Genomic DNA, 20,371 nt, shown 5'->3' with positions numbered 1-20,371 from the left:
ACACACCCACGGGGGAAGTGTGTTCCTGAGTCACAGAAGATGTGAGAAGGAAGGAGGGGCTGAGAACAGCATTGCATGAATGCAGGGCCCATCTTCCATGACATGAGCCCCCAGAAAACAAGATCTGTGGATAAAACTTGGCTTCTAAGAAGACACTGGGGAGCATATTCTTTAGTTCCTAATGCCTCACACTTGGCACACCTTGGGAAGGAGCTTTTATACCGCTTCAGGCTTATACAATTAGAATAAGTGTTTCAGAGAGACTTCCAGGTTCACAAGCATAGACATCTCAGCAGTGCTGGGCTAGAGCTTAAGAGAAGACACGGCCTGGGATGGAAGCAAGGCAGTGGGACACAAAGACCTTCATCCCACATGGATGTGCTTTGAGGACTTCACAGAGAATGAGAACGTCTATTCTATGCATGGCAATTCAAATGAGAATGGTCCCTGTGGGCTCATGTGTTTGAATACTTGGTCCCTAGTTGGTGGAACTGTTTGGGAAGGATTGGGGGGTATGGCCTTGTTGGAAGAAGTGTGTCACTGAGGGGAAGGCTTTGAGATTCCAAAAGTCCATACCAAGCCCAGTCAGTGCTCTGACTTTGTCCCTTGCTCCCTCCATTGCTCTGTCCATCCCTTCCTCCTTCTCTCCTCTCCTCCTTCCCTCCCTCCCTTCTCCCCTCCCTCTCTGCCTCCCTCCCTCCCTCCCTCTCTGCCTCCTATGCCATCTTGTGGATCAAGATGTAACCCGTCAGCTAGTGCTGCAGGGCCATGTCTTGCCTCCCTGCTGCCATTCTCCTCCTCATGATGGTTATGGACTCATGCTCTGAAATTGTAAGCCCCAAATAAACTCTTTCTTCTATAAGTTGCCTTGGTCATGGTGTCTTATCATAGCATCAAAAAGTAACTAAGATACTGAGGTAGGCTGCTCATTGCTTTATCTGCTATAATTTGAATGTGCTCCCCAAACTAGGTTTACATATTTGGGGGGACTTTGAGATGTGATTGACATTAGGAGAGGTCATAATGCTCCTATGGTGGCATCAATGACTTTATAATTGGAGGTGACCCGAGCTGGCTGGTACTTGCCCTGTCTCTTCATAGGATGCCCTCTGCTATGTTATAATACTGCTGAGGTTCCTCTCCAGCTGCTGGCCACTGCATAGTGAATGCTTCAGCCTCCAGAAGAGTGAGCCAAGCAAACTCTACTGTTTAACGTCTACTGGCCTGCAGAATAGCAGCATGAAATAATCATGGTGAAGTCAAAGACCACTGACTTACTAAATCCAGTAACAGCCAACACCTACGTAGCGCCTTGCCCTCTTCTAAGAGCCTTGTTAGTATCCCATCATTATCCAGTCAGTGACACCTGAAGTGACTTCTAGAAGTCTCTCCGTACCTGAGGTTGTAGGTTGAAACGACTGCCCCAAAGCTCACAGAGATGGCAAGCATCAGAACCAGGACTCTAGCTTAGGCACAGTAGCCCCAACTCTGGAGTCTTTCCACTCTTCTCCCAGGATTTCCCAGGTCATGAGAAGTTTGCACTTGGTTTTTGTTCTGGTTTTGCTGAGTGTTTGGCTTGCTCTGCTTCTTTAATATCCTTCTGACTTTGCTGTCTCAAAAAGGAACAGGAGCCTGATATGACCTGGGCTCCTCCAGTTCCTGCCTTCTCACCTTTCATTGCAGCATGCAAACGGGAAGACCAGGGTTCACTTTCAGCCCATGATGCGTCTTGCTTCTTTATAAGTGTCTTAAAATTTTAAAAACATTTATGCAAAGCCAAAAATTAGAAGTATCACATGACCCAGCTGTATAATTCTTGTACATACTTCCAACACACCATAGAGGCCCCTGTGTGTCCATGCTTATTGCTGCATTAGTTATGTTAGCCGTGATGTGTATTCAATCTAGATGTATACGGACAGATGAATGGGGAAAGAAAACATGGTGCATATAGACAATGAAATATTACACAGCTTCAAAGAAGAATGAAATTACCACACACACACACAGGACACACACACACACACAGGACACACATACTTACACACTAAGATGTGTAAGTAGAAAGTGGACTGTGTTTGGACTGAGAGAAGTGGTAAGCAGCCATAGACTCAGGTTTAAACCGTTTCAAGTATGGAAGGCGCGTCCCACGCTTATATAAGCATAAACAACTGTTGGGGCGAAAAGACTCTGATGGCCAAGCTGCCTGTAAGTGTCGCAGCAAGCGTCTTGCAACAGAGGTGTAGCTTTTGGGAGTCGTCACCCAACCTGAGACAGGCTTTTTAGAGATGAATCTACCTTCAGGTCATCTAGTAAGCAACTCCTCACCTGCTTCCTGTAAGCTGCCCCAATAAACTCACTGGATCACCAAACTAGAATTGGGTGACATTGTGTCTTGGTCCATTGTCTGCTCCATGTCTGTCTTAGGGTTTCTATTGCTGTGAACAGACACTGTGACCAAGGCAACTCTTATAAAGGACAACATTTAATTGGGGCTGGCTTACAGCTCAGAGATTCAGTTCATTATCATCAAGGCAAGAGCATGGCGGCATCCAGGCGGACATGATGGGGGAGGAGCTGAGAGTTCTACATGTTGTTCCAAAGGCAAACAGAAGAAGACTGATTTCTTGGCAACTAGGAGGAAGGTCTTAAAGCCCATGCCCACAATGACACACTTCCTCCACCAAGGCCACACCTACTCCACAGGACCACACTTCCTAGTGGTGCCCCTCCCTGGGCCAAGCATATTCAAACCACCACAGTGTCTGAGATGAACACACATTTGTTCACATTCTTCCAGGAAAAGAAATCACATGATAGACACGTAAACAGGAAGAGATCCACTGTGAGGGTGAATGGCAGAGAACAGCGAGGGGTATGGAGAGGAGCGAGGAGCGGGGATTGGGACAAATTGAAACAAAGTATAATGACCCATATGTATGAAAATGTCACAGTGAAATCAATTCCTTTGTATACTATCCAAAAACAATAATTTAAAAACGTTATGCAAAGGTCTAACTATTCACATTTGCTTGGTCTGGCTCTCCACAGTACCCACCACTTCCTGGGGGCTTAGTTCTGGCTGTTATATGGATTAGTTTGTCTTGTCACAAAATGACATCCTCTCCTATTTGTCTCCTCTGTTCTCTAAGCTGCAGGAGAACGCATGTCTTCCATTAGCCACCTGCATCATTCCAGCCCAACACCATTGCTGATCCACGCTTACCACCTTCCTTAAAATATAGACTAGGAGTAAAATGTCCAGAGTAGGGAGGAAGGCAGTGTCCAGAGGAATGGACCGCCCAAGGAAGGCTGGGGGCCAGTATAAAAAACATGGAGGAGAGAGGCTTACAAAAGTCACTGTGGTTCACAACGATCCAGAGACAAGCTGTTGGGGAATCCCTCTCCTCTTTGAATTGAACCCTAGCCCCAAGTTCTGTGGAAATGTGCCACGTTATATCGAGTAGCTGATTTCTTAATAAGCTAATTCATCTCTTTCCTCACTGTAGCACTCTCTAGCCTCCATTCACCATCTGTCCTTCTGCGTATGTATTCATGGAACCCAGCCAAGACGTTCACAGGTTCTGAGTGGGAAGCATGTGTGTGAAGGCTCCATTGCCAGTGGTACAGTTCCATGGCCCAGGGCCAATCAAGATGCCTTGCCTGTCCTCTTTTCTCCATGTGTAAGCGTTTGTGACACGCAGAGACATGGAAATAGACTTTTTAAGGGAACGGTGCTATGCTGTCTTAAAGGATGGTGTGAGTAAAGCTGGTGGCTTTGTGGCTTTCTGTTGGAAAGACCTAGGGCTCTATATTTCTACTTGGAGATTCAGTTCTGGAATATAGTTACAACCATAAAGGAAGAGACATTAGGAGCTTGCTTCAAAACTAAATCTCCATTTAAAGCAAGAGACTATTTTCATCCACTTGCAGTAAGTAACAACTTTTTTTTATCTACTGGGAAAATAGCCAAGAGGAAAATCAAAGCAAGGAATCATTTCTGGGAGGCAGAGACGGATCCTGAGATTTTTTTTTTTTTTTTTTTACCAAGCATGAGATGGAACTGTGAGACCCTTTACACTTTCTCTAGCTCTCTTTCTCTCTTGATGGATTTAGCCATGCTTTTGTATTTGGTAAGCATGATGATCAATCTGGATGTTTGATTTGATGAGATTTAGAGTCATCATGGAAACACACCTCTGGGTGTGTCTGTGAGAGTTTCCTGAGAGGTTTGACTCAGGAAACCCACTCCAAATGTAGACAGCACCACACCATGGGGCAGGGTCCAGAACTGACTGAAAAGGAGTCAGGGAGCTGAGCACCAGGGTCTGTCTCTTTCTGCTTCCTGACTGTAGACACAATTCCTACCACAGAATCTTCCCAAAATGATGGACTTTAGGCTCTCTGTGAGCCCAAATTAACCCTTCCTCCCAGGAGCTGCTTCTTGTCAGCTACTTGGTCTTAGCAACAAGAAAAGTAGCTAATCTAGTAATGCTATGCCTTTGAGTTTTAGCCTTTTCAAAGTTCCCCACAATGGCTGGTTGAGAAGTAGTTTCCTCTTGCCTGCAGTTTGCTTTCTTTTGTTCTGGTTATCTGCTGTTAATCACAATCCAAATTCTTTTTTTTTTTTTGGAAAATTCCAAGAATAAATAATCCATAAATTTTAAGTGACGCCGCTTTGAGTAGCTTGATACAATCAATTGATCCATCCACTAGAGAGGGAAGTCATCGATTTATCTAGTCTGCCCACAGTATAGATATCACCTGCCTACTGTGGTGAGCTGTCTTCGTGCTCAGTCTTCCACAGTCAGTAGCTGTTGCTCAAGAACTACTGTGGACTATCCTAATGCTACCATACAGTCCCCCATCACTCAGTTCACCCCATTGTCTCACCTGTACTGTTCCACCGGATGTCATCACTCAAAGAATGCTGAGAGTGTAATGAGGTATTTTGAAGGAAAAAAAATCACATCACTTACAACAGAAAATCATTATAAATGTTCTGTTTTATACTGAAGTATTCTCTTTTAAATATTTGTTTTATTTTTATCTCTTTGGGGGAGGGGTGGAGAGACAGACAGAGACAGCACATGTCAGCCATTAGTACAAGTGCTGGACTAGTGTAGAGGGCATTGCCTCCCCTGGAACTAGAGCTACCACCCAATGGTATTGGATATGAACTGCCCAGTGCGGTGCTGGGAATAGAACTTAGGCAATAGTGGCAAGCACTCTGAGCCATCAGTCTAGCCCTATTATTTTCATGTATAAATTGTAAGTTAAGTTTTGTCACAGGTGTACTTGTATAGAGCAAAACACAGTAAAGAAATCCCCCTCACAGGAAAGGACTTTGTAGTGGTTTGAATATGCTTGGCCCATGGAGTGAGTGGCACCATAAGGAGGTGTGGTCATATTGGAGGAAGTATAATCAGGGGTGGGGAGGATCGTGTGTGTGTGTGTGTGTGTGCTTGTTGGGGGGCACATTGTGGGTGTGTGCATGTGTGTGGGCATCTGTGTGTGTGTGTGTGTGTGTGTGTGTGCGCGCCCGTATTGTGTGAGCACATGTGCCAGCTTAGGCTATCAGGTTTGGCAACACATTTTCACTCACTGGTTCGCCTTGCTGCCCCCTCACCATCATCAAGCAGGATAATACTTGAACATAAAAACTGTGTCAGCAATTTGTGTTGAGTTCAATTTGTGTTGAGGCTCCTGGTGTCCTTTCTGAGGACTAGGGTTCTGAAAATTCAACAGCTACCAAAGCTACTCAAACCTGTGGCTTCCAAACACATAATCTCATACCCCAGATTAAGGAACCACAGGAAAGGAGTGAGCAAAGCAAACAGCTTTATTAAAGAAAAGTGGAAAACCTCCTGATTATGAGAGGGGCTCAAGGGACTCCCCGCTTTACCTGGTGTCTTGTGTGGGTCTCATGGTAGGGAGGGGTTGGAGACTGGGGTGATCTTTAGTGTTACTGGTCATTTTTTTTATAGTGCATCTTGGGCCAAACCTGTAAGAAGTCCACATACCTTGCCAGCAGGAGACTTCCTTGCTTATCTCAGGAAGGAGTCGTGAATCCCACTTGAGCTGCGATCCACCATCAGCCTGCCCTCACTGAAGCTAGTTCCCGTCTCAGTACTCCAGCACTGGGTCTAGTCACTGAAATGGCCACGTGCCGCACACTGTATGGAAGGTCGGAAGGAAAGGACCCCAGGCAGGAGAAGACACGCAATGCGAGGCTTCAAAACCCTTTTCAGGCCACCGTGCAATTTAAGATGCGTGAGTTATTTAATATTTTAGAAGCTAAAATAATTCTTTCCTTGCCTTCACTTGCTCCCACAAAAGAACTCACTTTGCTGACCAGGTTTGTTGTTTGTTTTCGTCTCTCTCTGAGTTGTTTAGAAAGCAATATAAAGGCTTTAATGTTTGATTCCCTTTGGTGACATATATTCAGCTCTTTGAAAGAGGAAAAAAAAGGATGCTTTTTTAAAGGATACTTACTTTTTCAATAGCAATGTTAGAGTTAAGTATGGTGTGACATGCCTGCATCCAAACCCTTGGGAAGCAGAAGCAGCAGAATCAAGGACAGTATGGGATACATGGGATGTTGTCTAAAAAGTAAACAGCAAGAACAAAAATGTCAATGAGAAACCCTTCAAAATAAAATGGTGCCTCGTGGTTGCTCTTGAGCACGTGTTTTAAATGCATAATCTAGTTAAATATGAATAATTTGAAATGCATGCGTTCCTGATCATATAATTTTGAGAAACATGAATAACTTTGTAAGCACTAATCTAAGCTTCCGGAGGATCGATCTGTTGATTTGTTATTGCCCTGTCTCTCCAGCAACAGTTGGCTGCCATCTCCACATACTAACTGGCCTAGCACCTCAAAGGAGTGCATAGGAAGCTCCCATGTGCATCTTCGAATGTGGTCCTCCCTGCTACTCTGTGAAGCAGGGGCTATAGGCTCCCATGTGCATCTTCTAATGTGATCCTCCCTGCTACTCTGTGAAGCAGATTCTATAGGTTTACATGTGCATCTTCTAATGTGACCCTCCTAGGCACTCTGTAAAGCAGGTGCTATAAGGCTCCCATGTACATCTTCTAATGCAGTCCCCCCTGCTACTCTGTGAAGTAAATGCTATAGGCTCACATGTGCATCTTCTACTGTGCTCCTCCCATGTTCTCTGTGAAGCAGGTGTTATTTGAAATGCAGGAAGAGAAAGAAATGTATATGAGACAAATGGCAGAAGCCCGGCTGAGCCTGGAAATTGTGCCCTGAGGCTAGCAGATGGCTCAGCTGGTTAAAGCACTCGCTGCCAAGTCAGGCTTGATGACCTAGGTGCTATTACAGAGACCCACGTGTTGGAAAGAGAGAACAGATTTCTATACAGTGTTCTCTCAATTCTACTTGTATGGCATGGTACACAGGTACCCACACACCTACAACCACCCCAGCCCGACAAAATAAAAAAATTAAAAGCAAATTTAAATAGAAGAAGAAAATGTAGTAACTTTTTTTTTCAACAAAACAAACGAAGAACCCCTTTGCCCTCTTTTGATTTTCTTCCATGATGGCATGAGGGGTTACAGGGAAGGCTTTGCTCAGATTCTCCAGGTGGGCGATCTGCATCTGCCATTTACCACCCAGGTCATCTTGGATCAGTTCCATAACCTCTGTGCCTCAGTCTTCTCACCTGTGGGATGGGTACTGACCTATATCACAGTCCTCAGAAAGTTAAAGGAAATGAATGCACAGTGCATGGTGGCGGAGAAAACACCCTCCTTCAGCCTTCCTGTGGGCATATCTTTGTGATGATGTCTGTCATGATTCTGGATATCAAGTTTCCTTCTTCCCAATGGTCCTGGCAGCAGTGGCATGGGGTCTTCTGTACAAATGGAACAGCATCCACTACTCCAGGCTCCTATCTCTGTGATGCTCAGATGCTCAGCAACTCAACTCCACATCAGATGAGGACAACAGTGACTTACATTCCCACTTCAGTCTTCACAAAAAAAAAAAAAAAAAAAATCAAATCTGGTAAGACAGAATGCTAACACACTTCAAAGCTCCCGTTACATAATTCAAAGGGAGTTTAGAGGCTTGCTTTATTTATCTTAAATTATTCACAGCATAAGTCTTTAAAATATTTAAACTCCAATACCGTCAAAGGAGAATGCTGATGGAGTGTTTTCTACGGAGAAAGGGAAGCGGCAATAAGGATGTGTGGATGTGTGGCACAGCGCGCACTCAGAGGTGCTTCCGCGTGCTCCACTTTCTGGACTAAGGAATGCTTTCCTTTGGGGATCAAGGTTTTGTCAAATGAGATTAATTTTTTCAAATGTTGCTCCCAAGGAGGAGCCTTTAGCAGAACCTGCAAAGATGTGAAGAAGTAGAAATGTCCTTCCTTCCATAGCTAATGAAATCACTCATTAGCAGAACACCGGGGTGCTACTAGCTAGACACTCATGCAGCTGGCACTCACTCATTCTGAGGAGGATGATTCATTACCATGGTTACTGATGCTGGAAATATTACCTTCTGCAATCAGCATGCACACAGATCCTTTAAGAGAGTGTAAAAATCAGAGCACTGTAAACAATTCGTGAAAATTGTCAGCTGCTGGGGACTGAGCTTACACAATGCTACCCTCAGGGCACAAAAGCAGAGGGAGGCAATGGCTGGAACTGGTGCGTCTTCCAGAGGTAAGACAGGAAGGAACACAGGCTCCACTCCCTGAACCTCCCCCACCACTCTGCCCCCCTCCACAGGCTTGTGATAAGGAACCTGGTAGACTGATGTCTGCCTGCCTGATTAGTGTTTTTATGAGCAAGTTCTACTTTGCCAAGAGCACAGTCAGTAAACAGTCAGCACACAGTCAGCTTTGCAAACAGTCTTGGTAAACCACTGCCCATCGTGCTGAAGTACTGCTCAAGTCCAATGTGGTTCCTTGGAAACAAGGTAGGATAAAGAACTTCAGGAAATAGTCCAAAGTTGCCTCAGGGTCAGAGTGCTTGCCTGGCCACAGAATTGATCCCAACCACACAGAGAAGGAAAAAAAAAAAAAAAGGTGGATCCCTATTTCACAGAAAAAGTAAACATTAGAGAAGAAGCGAGAGGAAAGGAAGGGACAGGGAAGAGGGAGGAAACTGGGGTCTTGGGATGGGAAAACAGGGAGGGGGTGGAGGCTGGGAGGAGTGGAGATGTTGGGAAGACTGGGAGGGGGAGGAGACTGGGAGGAAAGGAACTAGGTTTGTTATTGTTGTTGTTTTGGTTTGATTGTTTGGTGGTTTTTGGAGACAGAGTTTAGGGTTTCTCTGTTTAGCCCTGACTATCTTGAAACTCTGTAGACCAGACTGTCCTTGAACTCGGGGATCTGCCTGCCTCTGCCTCCCAGTGCTGGGACTAAAGGTGTGCGCCACAATGCCCACCTAAGAGACTAGTTTTAAGAAGGGAAACTTGTTCTGAGCATGTAGATTTCGATCTCCGCTGTTCTGGACTGCTTCCCGACTTTGGGGAACAGGAAAACAGACAAGCCTTCTCGGGAAATCATCTTGGGGAAATCTTTGAGCGTGAGGGAATTGCTCCTGTCTATGTTCAGCACCATGGCAGGCACCTTCTAGCACTCCCTGCTATATCATAAGATCTTGTCCAAACTCAACAGGTCCCTTCATTCACAACCTCTTGTTTGTAACTCACCCTCATGCGAACACACTCCGGGGGGAAGCCTCCTCTCTGCAGCACAAGCCTCCATGAGCAGCGCTGTGCTAGGTGGTTTATGTCAACTTGACACAAGCTAAAGTCATCCGAGAGGAGGAACCCTCAATTAAGAAAATGCCTCCGAAATATCCAGGGGTAAAGCATCTTCATTCATGAAGGCCCCTGACCACTGTGGGTGGTGCCACCCCTGGGCTGTGGTCCTGGCTTCTATGACAAACCATCATCACCACGAACATCACCACCACCACCACTAACACCATCATCATCATCTTGAGACAAGGCCTCACTCAATAGCCTAGGCTGGCCTGTAGCCATTTCTGAGCAGTCTGATCCTGTCCTGATGCCAGGCGACAGCAGCAGCAGCGACCACAGCTCCCAGCCACCACAGCTCCCAGCCATATTGGCCTCAAACTTGCAGCAATTTTCACTCCTCAGACCCCTGACTCCTAAGATTACAGATGTGAGGTACCACATCTGACTGATGTGGTTAAGCACATATTCTTTTGAGAATAGCAGTCTACAGTACTTTATTAGCTGTTGCGATGAGGTCAAGCAGAGCCAACTTGATAAGTATGTACCTCTACACACCCACATAAGCAACACCACAGAGATATAATCTCCACTCGGCAAGGATTTGCTTATAATTGTCATAGGAGCCCAAGCATGTAGAAAAATGCTTGTAATATAGTTTTCTAATATCTACAGTTCAAACACACACACATACACACACTCACTTTAATCAATAGAGAGATTCTCTTTCTTTGGAGTACAGAGAGTTGTTGACTCATCTTTGACTCTCTTCTCAGAGTGCAGTCACCAGTCTCTGGGAAGGTACTTACAGTGTCTTATACTTCTCGATGGCGCATAGATTCTTGCTCTAGGCTCTTCAGCTTGATTCTCCTGCCTAGCAGCTCATGCTTTGCCTGGTGTGGGGGATGGGCATCACTTTCTGTTCCCAACCCAGATCTTGAGACTTCAAGCCCAGTCTGGAGGCAGCCTTCAATTCGTCTTTATATGTTTTGAACTTTAGTAGCTGAAAATGATGACACTCTTTGAGGCCCTTCAGATCAGGATATTTTACCATGAACTTTTCCTTGGTACCAATGGTTGACACTGAAATACAAGTGGTCCCTAATTCACCAAGATCCAACCTACAAGTTCCTTTTATGCTGGTGGGAAGAAGTAGTTGTTCAGTCATAATCACACAGATTCTTAAAAACTCTGTCTTTACTTATTTGTGTGTGGGCGAGCTCGTGCATTTCATGACACACTCATGAAGGTCAGGGGACAGCTTTTGGGAGTCAGTTCTCTCCTTCCACCATGGGAGTTCCAGGGACTGAACTCAGGCCATCTGGTTTGGCAGCAAGCACATTTGCCTTCTTGGACCATGTACTTGGAATTTTGAATGTGATTCTTTTCCTGAGCAGTCTGATCCTGTCCTGATGCCAGGCGGCGGCAGCAGCAGCAGCAGCAGCAGCTCCCAGCCAGCCCCACGTTCACAAGAAGCAGCTGCTGTTCTAGAGTATGCTATATTGCTGAGAGAGAAGGTTGCGTAGGTTTTGAAAATTCAATGCAATTTTGACTTGTGCTATCTTCAACCTGCAGTGGGTTTACGGAACAGAGCCCCTCTGGACCTTAAGGAGTTTCTCTCAGACCCTGTTCAGCTGTATGCCCAAGCATAGCAGCAGGAAAGCCACGGACAGGCTGCACCTAGAAGCTTCACTCAGTAGCTCCCAAGATTTAATCTGAAGGGATGGATAGATCGATAGATAGATAGATAGACAGACCAGCAGTCATGTGCCATCGTGCTTTTTTCTCTTCAGAAGAGTTCCATACCCTCCTGAGAACAAACCTTAGTCAATAACGTGCCTGCTCAGACACCAGAGGAATCCCGGGAGCCGAACAAGGTCTAGAGAGCTCATTTCTCCTAGGGCCTGGCTACGGAAGGGTAGGAAAACTTTACAAGACCTCACTGTTCCCCTCCATGTGACAGCGCCATGTCTATTGAAGAGCCCTGAGAATAGACAGACAGCCTTTCCAGACTGGCTCTTCTTTCTAGGGACTGAGATAAAAAGAGCAGAAGCACTTGCTTGTCAGTCCATTCCAGGTAGACTCTGAGCTCACTCCTGCTGCTAACTTCTTCCTGAAACATGGAAAAAATGTATCACTTCCCTGAGCTTTGGTCTTGGCAAAGGAAATCACCTACCCAGCATTAAGAGAGGAAGTGGGTCACTGGGATAGACACTGAAAGTTACAGTCTGCCTTCCAGGAACACCTAGAGGTGGGGAGTCCTGCCATGCACTCCCAACACCACATCTTCCCCATCACTGTGGACAGCACCCTCTAGGTCTGTGAGTCACAGCATCCTTCCTCTCTCAAGTCACCTTTGTTGGGGACTCCAGTAGCAGAGATGAGGTAAGTACCTGACACCAGGTGATGATGATGGTTCACAAATATTTTACTTGAGGTTTCATGAGGAGTCAGTAGGGAGGACTCACAACATCCACCGTGCAAAATCAGTGGACTCTGTCATTAGACACCTTAGTTCTTCCAGGGTTTTCCTCACCATAATCAACCTTGTGTCTTCTGCTTTCCTTGCAATAGAAAATTTAAAGATCTCACTGGATTCCCTGAGAATATCCAATCCTCACTCAGCTTTGTGCCCTGCACAGACTTGGGCTGAGAATGTACAGTCAACTTGGACCTAAAGCCTTTCAGTTTGTTCTGACCACATCTCTGGTGCTTTCCTCAAAGTATCAGAAGAAAACAGAAAGCAAGCTAACCCCCATATAAGAAGTAACAAGTCCCTCCCATTTCTAGCTCTCTGGGGCCTGATCTGTTCAATCCTCTATATATAGTATGTCTGGTCTGTGACAGATGGCTGGTGTTTCTCTCCCATCATGCCTCAGGAAAAGTTTAACAGGGATTTTGGAAGTGTGGGGTCAACAGCTTCCATCTGCCATAGGAAGTGAACCAAAGCATGCAACCTTGGCATCCTCTGAACAATTAAACAAGAGGCCTAGCTTCCTGGCAGAATAAACCTCTACCAGACTTCTTCTCCACCTGAAGTGTGTGCATGTGTGGCTCTAGTCCCACCTGGAGACCTGGGCACACACAACTCCTCTAGATATGGTAGTAAAAGGCAGCATTAAGCTTTATCCACCAACGCTCTAAGTCAGTATCTTGGATAACAGGCAAGTTACTTACTCTATCTGGGCTTCAGTTCTGCCATCTGTAAAGCAGGCTCTAGTGATTTGAATAAGAATAGTTCCCATAGTGGACTGAATTTAGCTCATGTATTCGAATGGTTAGTCTTTAGTTAGTAGAACAGTTTAGGAAGATTAGGAGGTGTGGCCTCGTTAGAGGAGATGTGTCACTAGGGGTGGAGTTTGAGGTTTCAAAAGCCTATGCCAGACCCAGTCTCAATCTTTCTGTGCTTCCTGCTTGTGGATCAGATGTAAACTCTCAGCTTCTGCTCCATGACTGGCACCGTCTCCCCACCATGATGGCCATGGACTCACCCCCTGAAACTGTAAGCAATCCCACAAGTAAATGCTTTATTTTAAAAGTTGCCTTTACCATGGTATCTCCTCTCGGCAGTAGAACAGTGACTGACAAACATGCATATTTCTTCAGTGCATTGTAGTTAAGACCCAGAACCTGACATCACAGAGTAGTGATCTCCTCCTGCTCAGTCTTGACCAGCTGAGTGTGGGTTTCCAGTCTCTGCCTGATTGGCTTCATTCTGGAAGAAGGCCACATGTCTTTCTCAGAAGCTGGCTCCTCTGCCACTTGAATGCACACTCCTCTTCTCTCTCTGAATCACAAAATCACCACTGTTTTTCTCAGACAAGAGAAACCAAGACAGTGGTCATCAACTTCGATGATTTTGCCAAGCATCCAATCCCTGAGGGAGACTTGGGGATGCCTTACAGATATGTTTGACTTTTGTAGCTGGACTGAGGTGCTAATTGACAGAGGCCAAGGAAGCTGCTGAGCATCCCAGAGTGACCAGGGCAGACCCTCACAGCAATGGGTCCTCACCTCAAGATGGTGACAGAGGTGAGGTAGAAAGCCCTCAACTAAATCTAGTGAGTCTTTGGGTTTCATCTGCGGGGATGCTAGTTGTTACTGCCTTACTCAGGTGAGTAAGTTCTGAGATAATTTTTTATTTGTTTAGTGGTTTCTGTCTTTATGTCTGTTTGTTTGAGGTTCTGGGAAGGAACTAGGGGTCTTGGGTACACTAAAAAAGTAGTTTACCACTGAACTGCATTCATAGTCCTGGATTTTTTTCTGCTTTCTGTTTTCTTTTCTTTCATTCTTTTTCTTTCTTTCTTTCTTTTGGGAGGTGGGGGAGGGTTTCTCTGTGTAGCTTCTACCTCCACTCCCCAAGTACTGGGGTTACAGGTGTACCCCACTCAGCTGGAAGGTCTCCTTGTGTCTTACATCTTATAATGTGATTTAGACAGTAAAGACGAATGAGTCCATTGGGCTCATAGCGTAGAGAAGTAGGCCAGTACCTGCAGGCCCAGTGACCTCCTGTCTGCTCTCCAGCTGGGCCACCTTCCCACTCCCAGTGCACTTTGAAAATGCATGCGATGAGAGCATACCAAAAGAGATCAGCGTTTGGATGGATATCCATCTGAACCTGAGTTAAGTAGGGTTTTTAAGTTCATTTAGTTTTTCCTCATTGTTCAATAAGCCAGAAAAGGGCAGTAATAGCCATGAGTAAAATTAGGTCAGCCAAGAAAAAAATTTAATTTTACTCATTATTTTCTTTAAACATTTTTTTTGTAAGAATCTATTTTAATCTGTCAGGTCATTAAACATAGTCAAATCAATTTGTGTATAAACAGAGGCTAGGAAGATCACGGGAAGTAGGCACTAAAATATCTCCAAAATTGTAGGGCATGTAGCTTTCTTAACAACAAAGGAAAAATTACATTTATAATGAAGTGAAGTTGTGATTAAAATGAAGTGGGAAAAGACTCTAACACAGAACACAAAAGGTTCTTAAAAGTCCTGTTCATTCAAAGCCATTGAGAGACTTAGATCCCAAAATACTACTAAAGGGCCAGTCACTCCCCACAGTTCTCAGCTGAGCATGTGGGATACAATAAATGCTATTAGTCACCGTCAGCAGTGGGGATCATTTGCATATGATTTACATACAATCTTTTAGCAGGCAGATTAAGGCATTCACAAGTCTAATCTTTTTTCTAAAAGGGGATCCATTGACAAGTGGATTGTTTGCATTATGTGAGACTTGCATCAGCTCTTGCCCCTGCCTCTAACCACTGGATATTAGCAAGCTAATAAGTTGTCCTTCTGCTCTGTATATTAATATTCTGATCAGGAAAAGGAGACATGACAATATTTGATTTGATCATTGATCTTTGCAGGGGTCAGAGAGTAGAGGGCTGAGTCTGGTTCTCCACTGGAAAACGCCGATGTTCAGAAACTGTAAAGCACATTACTTATGAAAGAGAAACATGCCCTGCATGCATTAGCGTCAGTGTAGGACTCGCTAATGGACACAATATATTTGATGAGCTTATCTCACTCCGTATACTCCTGCCATAATCATCTACTTATGTACTGGTTGATTCATTTATTCTGCTTCCTGCAAATGATTCTGGGAGGCACTCATGCACATCCAGTGTATTAGCTGCTGGGCAAGTACTTTTAGGGGCAATCTCTTGTGCTTGTAGGGAGTGGGAAAGAGAAACGCTGCCTCTTTAGATGACTGACTGGTAATGTGCCTGCAGAGTTGTATTTGTTTCAAATAAGACCCCCAGAAAAGCTGTAACGAGTGAGCTGTTAGCAACATCGATATGTCTGTATCTTTCCACCATGTTGGAAGTTACTGAATAGCAATAAATCACCGTACATTGATTTTTTTTTCTCCCAGCTTTCACTCACCAAGTATTCATTATTCCCTTAGAACTTGTAGTCCTGGCACGAACACAAGTTCTTACACCCCAACTGCCAATGCCAACTCTCCATCACAAACTGAGCTTCACAAGTCAAAGGTGCAGAACAGCTAAGGAGGGGTTAGTAAGGAGGGTTAAAGTGTCCTCACAATTTAAGAGAGTTGATATATAATATATCATGCACTGAACTGTGTCTGAAGTCAAGGCATGGATTGGATTTGTCTTTCCCAAGTGGGTGAGCCTCAGAATCAAGTATGAAGAAGGCACTGGAACGTGATGCATATGAAGTACTCAGTAGGGGAAAATGTTTACATATTGTGACAGATACAAACTTTTAAAGGACAAAATTACAACCATTCTAGCTCTGTGGATCTCCATGGCTTTGATCTATGATTCTAGAACTGGGCAGCCTTCAGAACACAAACAGGGCTGGGAAGCTGCTGTCCACTGGATGGTTTGGAGGCAATTGTGAACAGAAGGCAGATGTCAGAACACATGCAAACACTGGCTTAAGGACTATAAGCCAGGGGGTTGCTTCTTGTTACTGCAACTCATAATTGACCCCATCTCCGCACTCAGAGGGAATGTTCTCAGATGCTGTTCCACAGGACTCACTGGAGACTCTGCTGGCCTATCTCTCAAGGCTCGGGGCTCCCTCCGACACAAATGCAGGTTTGTAGAGATAATGCTGGGGTTTACTGTAGAAAGTGGACAGCAAAAGCTGAGGCTAGGGACAGGGGCACAGAAATCAGGAACCAAGGGACACTACTGCTGTTATTAAAGATGTCCAAGGGGAGCAACATGAAATTAAGACTCAGCGGACTTGTGGCAAATCAAGTGCCAGCTCCCGCCTCATTCCTTTCAAAACCCTGCTCTGTTGTACGTGATTCACACGAACACACTGAATCCAGGAAGTCTCTGGACTCACAGTCTCCCATACAAGGCCCCTCTTCCGGCCTGTGCCACCTTAAGTCATCTCTCGAAGACACACTACCCTGGTTTTTTCTTCTGGGGTCAGCTTACCTGTGTGGGAAGAACATGCATACGTGTCTGCTCTGCTCTCCACAGGCTCGGGATCCCCTGTTGGACCTCCTCTTCCAGCTAGACCTTCTAAGGGCACAGGGTCTATTTTTACTATGGTTTCCACTCTCTCCACTCACATGCCCAGGCAAGGTACTAACTGCTTTCAGAAATAAAAATTAAAGGATCTCAAAAGATGTGTCGATTGACTTAACCATGTGTTTGTATTATCTACTCCTGGGATGGTTTGTATATGCTTGGGCCAGGGCGTGGCACTATTAGGAGGTGTGTCACTGTGGGTGTGGGCTTTAAGACCTTCAACCTATCTACCTAGAAGACAGTCTTCCACTAGCAGCCTTCAGATGAAGATGTAGAACTCTCAGCTCCTCCTGCACCATGTCTGCCTGGATGATGCCATGTTCCCGCCTTGATGATAATGGACTGAACCTCTGAACCTATAAGCTAGCCCCAATTAAATGTTGTCCTTTATAAGACTTAACTTGGTCATGGTGTCTGTTCACAGCAGTAAAACCCTAACTAAGACAACTCCCAAGGCCCTCATCAGAGTCCTGTAGTAATATTTAAGCATCTCTTCTTAGGTCTTCATAGGGCCTTTTCAAACTCTGTGCAGCACCCTAAGTCCTCCCACTAGCACCGAGAACCTAAATACCCTTTTTCCGATGCTGATAGCTCACATTATCTATCCCCTTGCTGACCTGGCATCTTCTTTCCTGTTCAAGGGAAACGGTTTGAGTATGGCCTCAGCACAGAGCTGAGGGATGGAACCTGTGACTAGGCCTTGAGCTTTAGCTTCAGGAAATCCCAACCCTGATTGGATAATTATAATTATAAGACAGTTATAATGATATGTTGTAATAAAGTTTAATGAAAATATATGAATTATTTCTGAAATGTCCCATTTGATATTTTCAGGCCATAGTTGGCCGTGAACTGAAGCTTGGAAAAGCAACACTGTGGGTGAAGAGGGATTGCTTTACTTGATCTTTACAGGCTGAGTTAGCTGTGGCCAGGAACTGGGCAGTAGTCCTGAGAGCCAAAGCCAGTGCAACAGGAAATGGGAGGCAAGCTCCTGAAGCACCATGGCAACCCCAGGGCATGTGATGAAGCTTATGCTAATGCAATAGGAAGATCAGGCAAGCTCCAGAAGCATCCTTTCTACTGCACAATCCATTCGGCACTGTGCCTCTGACTTTCCACTTCAGATACCAGTAACTTCCCATTCCAGTCCATCTGAGCAGCTCTCTCTGTAAGGGGTCCTCAGCACTCTCCACATCAGCCTGGGTCTTCCTACGGTCCTTCTCGGGTCCTTCTCCGTGCCATTTCACCCGCCCTCTGTGCTCACCTTCATCAGGCAGCCTGTCTCCACAGGAACCAGGTCTCCAGCCTCCCCCTGCTGTTGTCCCACTTACCCACACCCTCCACAACACCCAAGATATCACAAAAGATGCCCTTCCTCTTGGCAGAGATCACACCACCTCTGCTCTGGATCCTGCATCCCCGCCCTTCTCTTGAACTTGGCCTTGCAGTCACCCCCTCTCTTCCTTTTAACTTAAGGCTTCTCTGCTCAGTGGTATCTTTATCTTCAAAGTATGAAGATAAAGCATAATCCTTAGAAGGGAAGGAAGGGAAAGAAGGAGAGATGGGAAGGAAGACAATTCTTCTTCCAGAAGACCAGCCTTCCCGTCCTTTTCCTTCCGGTGTTCTATAGCACTCTCTGTGCATGTCCTTTTTCATCATCCACTCAACTTCCCAGACAGGCATCTGCAATTAGGATTCTGCCCCATCGTGTTTTCCGGATCCGCCAAGTGCAGTAGCCTACTTCCCGCTTCTCTCTTTTTTCACAGTCAGCCTTGCTGATTTATTCTACTCAGCATGGCCTGGCAGGCAGCCCCTCCCGGATCTCACTACTCCAGCCCAGTGGCTCTTCCTTGGCTCCCAGTCCCTCTGAGCCTTTGTCAGTTCACAAAGCCTGTTGACATGCTGGCAAAATCCACCCTTGGTTTCCGTAGAAACAGCCACTTTGTATGGTGCCGGTCCAGATCCTCAGCAACAGACGGCAGCAACCCGAGAAGACAGGCAGTTTGTAGAAGTACTTAGCAGGGCGGAACTGTCAGAAATCCAACCACACAGCTGAACTGGCGTAAGGAGAAAGCTTCCAGATCAGAAACTACCATCCAGTTGTTGACATAGAAAAACTGTTCCTCCTGGAGTTTGTGTTAGCAACGATGACTCGTGGGCTCACCTTCCATATCACCTTTATGGGTGAGAGGTTTCCTGATTTTACTAAGTAGCCATCATCTACCGTTAAACCGTCCTTAGCTTCAAAAAAGCACAGAGCACACTTTGCACCTTTCTAACCTCTGTTAGCTCTTGCCTCGCTGTGGTCAAATTTTCTGCATGCACAATTTACAGGAAGAAAGATTTATTGGGGCCCATGGTTTCAGAGGATTTTTCTTTTTTTCAGTCCATCGTGTCAAAACAGCTCAGTTTGTGACTGCAGGAGTTCTCAGTGGATTCTGTTCACATTACAGTAGACAAGAAAGCAAGGCAGGAGGTAGTCAGGAATAATGCGCCCTCAGGGACCCACCCCAATGTGCCCTTCTCACTAAGATTTCAGAACTTCCAAACAGTGTCACCAATTAGTGATCAGCCGTCTGAACAGAGGCCTGGGATGGAAGGCACACTTTCAATGTAAGCCCTGACACTTTCTGCCCTTTAAAGGGTTGTAAATACCAAATGACTATGTAGCCACATGTGTGGTGTCTTAGTTGCCTTATCCTGACAAACACAACCTAAGGGAGGGAGGGTTTATTATTGGGCTCTAGTTCTTGGATACAGTTCATCATGACTGGGAAATCCTGGCCACAGGAGTATGAAAGCGGGTCACAGTGTACCCACAGTTGCACTGCAGAGAACACCTCCTGGTGCTCAGCCAGGCTTCTCCTTTTTGTGTGACCTAGGGAATGGCACTGCCTGCTGCTAGGGTGGGTCTTCCCGTCTTATTTAACCCAATCATTTAACACAATTTCCCTCAAAACCAGAGGCTCACCTAATCTAAATAACCCCTTGCAGGTGTGCCTGGAGGCGTGTCTCCTGGGTGATTTCAGGTCCCATCAGGTTGGCAGTCAACATCACATTTACAGACAAAATTCAGAGACCAAAGCTCAAGAACCAAGTTTCACGTGCTAATATCCCAATTGCCTCAGGAAGGCTTGTGCAAGTACTGGAAAGCACACTTCAGATCATTTTTATTTTTTCTCTTTTTAAAAAAAAATCAGTTTTCTTGAGTGCCATATGGATGTGTGTGCCTGCATGTATGTCTGTGCCTGGTATCCTTGGAGGACAAAAAAAGGCATGGGGCCCCATGCAAGCGGGGTTATAAATGATCGTGAGCCACCCTGTGTGTGCTGGGGAAGGAGCCCAAGCCCTCTGCAAGATCAACCAGTGCTTTTAACCCATGAGCCATCTCTTCAGCCCTGAGACCACTTTCAACAAGAATTATTCATTGGTTCAAACAGGCAGAAAATCCAATAATAGTGCCAGCTTAGGCGACTTCGACCTAGAGCAAGAGTGTGAGCACTGGCCTTTGATCTCCAGAGCTCCTATCCCCAACCTCATCCCCCAACCCCTGTGAGTTTGCATATGCTTGGCCCAGGGAACCGCACTAATAGGAGGTGTGG

The sequence above is a fragment of the Grammomys surdaster genome, unplaced genomic scaffold (genome assembly GCF_004785775.1).
Source record: "Grammomys surdaster isolate TR1022 unplaced genomic scaffold, NIH_TR_1.0 125357, whole genome shotgun sequence".
Classification (NCBI taxonomy): domain Eukaryota; kingdom Metazoa; phylum Chordata; class Mammalia; order Rodentia; family Muridae; genus Grammomys; species Grammomys surdaster.
This window is presented reverse-complemented; position numbering follows the sequence as displayed.